Below are 4,395 nucleotides of genomic sequence, written 5' to 3' on the forward strand. Positions count from 1 at the left end.
AACGTCACCGCATCATGTAGTGAGTCTTCTTCCCATCCACCCATCTCTCAACCTGATGGGGAAACCATGGAAGCTATGTCTACCCCCTATTACCCCTATGCTTAAGTAAGGGTGCATTTCTTTAGAGGATTTTGAAGGCCATTTCCTTTCAAACACTCTTTATGTGCTCTACCTCAAGAAATTTCTCTCATAGCACATCTCTTTGATTTGCGTGTCTTTATTTTTGCCATGAAGTTAGGTAAATTGCATCATCTCATCTATTGTCTTTTGCACCTTTTAGATGGATCCATCATCCACACGTATATCGGTCATGTAGGTGGTGCAAGTTGTTTTTCCTGGAACCTAGCCTCAGCAGCCTGGGCCATTTTTACCCCCTTGCATACGTTAGTCCTTTCAAATAGTGTGTTCATTGACTATGCCACCATTAATCAAGTTGAATATGATGTGTTAGTCGATGCCATTTCTCATCACATCCTTCATCTTCATGTTCGTTTAGATTCCTTGCTACTTGTCATGCAATTGAATGGTGTGTATTATGTGCATAACCAAGTCCTATTTAGAAAATATCTATGAGTGAAGCTATTGGTACATGAATTTGAAACCATTACTTTCAGTCATGTGCCTAGAGCCCAAAATCACTATTTAGATACCATTGCAAACAACATTCTAGATTGGAATTTATCACATGTATACCACTGAAGACAACTATAAGCAAATGAAATGAAGAACCATCATCTTCATATCAAATGCATAATCAAAATATGTATCATAGAAGTGTTTGGAGCCATAGATCTAAATACATATGAAATGCCCATAGCATGTTACAAAAATCACAATCAAAGGGACCCACATGTCCCTGCATCTAGTCACTATCCTGTGGATCTCGCACCAAAGGCTCTACTCCACATGCACGTAGATCTTGTACTGCCTGACTTGCCATCGCCACGCACTGCACGATACCTCGTCACTCTGAGGGAAGACTGGTGCACTCATCTGTGTATCGGTCCTCTAAGTTGTGCCATATGTTCTCTAAAACTCCATTCAAGAGTACATAAAACCTATGATGCAAATCAGTAAATAGCATAGTATCCTCTCGGCCCTGCTATGATAATGATGTCCCCCAATCTGCATCCTTAGGCGCTGCGGCTCGGCCTGCATATCCTACCGGATTCACTGGTGTTATGTCTGCATACGACATATTTCCACTCAGTACCATATACATGTGATAGAAATATAAAATGCCCCATAAAACATAGTAACTTAAAACTTACCGTTTGGTCCCCATGCTCACTCGGGACAAAGTGGAAAGTCAAGATCCCCCTGATAGTTCATCCCGCTATAAGGGTAGCTTTTAATGTAAAGGGGCATATGATCCAAATGTGCAAAAAACTTTGGTCAGAACACCCATTCGACTCCTTTTCCTCCTCCTCTCCACAGTAGCTACCCCTAGTGGCGCATCCTGGGCTCCTATCGGGCCCCATCTTGGATTTGTACATGTGGACGGGTAGTGGGTATCTTATCAAAGAAGAATGCACATAGTACTATACCAAATGCACAGTCATGATTCACTTGCCTCTTACAAAGACTCAATTTTCGTTTCACCGACGAAAACATCATCTGGGTCCACCCATAGTAGGTCCCAGCAAAAACACTTTCAACTAACATCATCTGCCCACCCGTGATGTGGTGGAATGCTTGGTTTCCCAAGACCGTAGCACAACTGCGGAAACAACCTGTGTCTCTAGCCTCTCTAGATAAACAAGGGGGATAGTCATGCCCTTGACATGAACACCTCGTCGACAATAGTGCTCCAGAAACTCAATAATGTTCCTCCCACGAGGTAACAATGGATGAATATCCCCCACCACTCCGATGGGAGGCAGTCTAGTCAAGAAATAAATATCATGTAATGTGAGCTCGATCTTGTGCCCCTGCATGACAAATACCTCCTAGTCTGGATCTCAATAGCTCAAAATTCTCGATAGCAAGGCCTCACCTACTCGCATCAGTTGATTCCCTACCAACTTGAGCACCCCATAACGAGCCAATTCCCCTCGAACTACCTGATCCCCCTAGATCTCGGATCAAAGAGTATCCAAGTCTCATTCACACCAACTAATTTTCAGCTCTACCATTCCTACAAAACACCACATGTCTTGTTAGTTTAGCGAAGAAAACAATGGTCTGCACTGATCAGCCTATAGCCCCCACCAGGACAGCAGACCAACCCTTCCTCCAGCCACAAATAGCAGTTTTCAGTGCGGAAAGTGCGAGCTCGCAGGTTTCTATCTATTTCATGCAATCCAGATCACACTTATGGACCCAGAAAGTGCGATGCGGCCGTGATCAAGGGCAAGGATCTCTCAGGGAGCTTCCAAGTGCCAAAAATCAGGAAATAAACCAATGAAATTGAGGAGATGAGTAAGGAAACTTAACCGAAAGTCACAGATCCTAATTACAATGCTTTGTTTGTCCACTACAATCTCCACAAGGTTTAGGGCCTCTTCCTCCTCTCCAAATTCACCATAGCTCACTTAGCAAATGAATCCAAATTGGAGGGAGAACGTCCTTTCATAGAAAAATCCCTAATTTTTCTATTGCCCATTGTGACTAGACCGTAGTTCAGTTTGACGAACGGTCAACACCATTGGAAAGATCTCACCCATCTCTAACATGTGTCTTCCTAAGTTTTGATGATAAGACACTTCACCTGGAACCCATTTTTCCAAGAAGGTCGCTATGTGGTCTCTCAAAATCGAGTATTGTCATAAAGTGACACTTGTACTTTGAGGTCCACCTCCTCTTACTACTTGTCATACCATATGTCAATTTTCAACATGAGTAACCATCATTTACTCATGTTTTCATGGTCCCCATCGGGCCTCATCTGTGTGGCAACATCATTGAGTCACCATTGTTTATAGCATCTACCATGAGTCACCCTTGTGGTCTCGGAGTCTATTTCATGCCCCATCATATCATGTCACATCATTCCATCCATATTTGCATACCACTCATCCTATGTTGCCCATTTTGGCCTCTAGTCATACTGTCCCCATCCCCTTTGGAGTTAAGTCAGTTGCTGCCAGGTCAACCATGCACTTTACGCTCTGACAAGGGTAGTCATTTGTTTGTCCCTCAGTCTAATTTCCCCATTATACCTGGTGTCCTTCCATCAGTCACATTACTATTTTCCCTCATGCTTTAGTTGTGGATCCTCATTGCCTCATCTATCTCGGGCCCTATTCTATCGACATTAGCTTATTTATTCCAGAAGAATGGCCTAGAGGACGGTGTATCTCAGTTCCAGCTTCCATTCTTGTTTGGTGCCTTGGATCTAACAAAGGGTCTCACTATTTCCCTTTGACTTAGTCGTTTCATGTTCGTGATCCATACACTTATGATCCAATGATGCAACAGATTGTACGAGTGATTCCCACGTGTGTGTGAGATGTTTCAGACCTCATGAGGGGGTGGCCCTTCAGGTATCCCCCCACATGCTCGGATGCATATCTACTATGCTACAACCTCAGATGCGGTTCCACAGAGTTGATGGGTTCGGTTCCTACCGATCGCAATGTTCATATCATGCACGTCTCCTCCAAATGATCCATTCAATTTTTTAGAGCACTCCTTGTTCAGCAGGGTTTCTCCAGTTGTTCTAGCCTCCCTTCCACACATTCTTTTTTAGGGAAGGGGATTTGTATCTCATGTACTAAGATATTATTGTATTTAGTACTGGCTCATGTTTTTACCTGGTGAATTATGTATATGGGACACATTGTATTATTTTCTAGCTTTGTTATGCCAACATGTCATCTACCATTCAACATGTACTTTCTATATTGCTCAGTTTTATATTTCTGAGTGAACCATTATTTTTGTACTAAGTTATCTCCGCAAGTATGGGTATGCCTACCCCGCCTCATTGAGGTCAATTACCACAACATAAAAGGAGACTTGCATTAGTCTCGCCCCCTCTATCCCTATCCTCTTTCAATCCAGCTTCATTGGTCTCTCTCTCTCTCCTTGACTTTCCTGTGTTGTCTAAGTGATTGTATCTTTACAATGTACTTCGATCATATGTTTTTCTCCTAACACTCGTACATTGGGGGGAAATTTATTATCACCAAAAAATTGATCATCTAGCCTAATTTACTAGATGGATCGAAGTACACCATGTAAAGCCAATCTTACCATAGTGAAATTTCTTTCACTGTGAGAAATTACTTAATAAACCACCTTTGTTAAGTAATTTATAGTTAAACCCATGAAGAATAATTAAATAAATCACTATTTATTTAATTTTCTTCTAGAAATAATTAATTAAACCATTGTTTTATTATTATTCCTTGTCAAATTTGACCCAATTGTTGGAAATAATACTGAGAGGGG

The sequence above is a fragment of the Pinus tabuliformis genome, chromosome Q (genome assembly GCF_031772625.1).
Source record: "Pinus tabuliformis cultivar Carrire ecotype Pingquan chromosome Q, CPIR1, whole genome shotgun sequence".
Classification (NCBI taxonomy): domain Eukaryota; kingdom Viridiplantae; phylum Streptophyta; class Pinopsida; order Pinales; family Pinaceae; genus Pinus; species Pinus tabuliformis.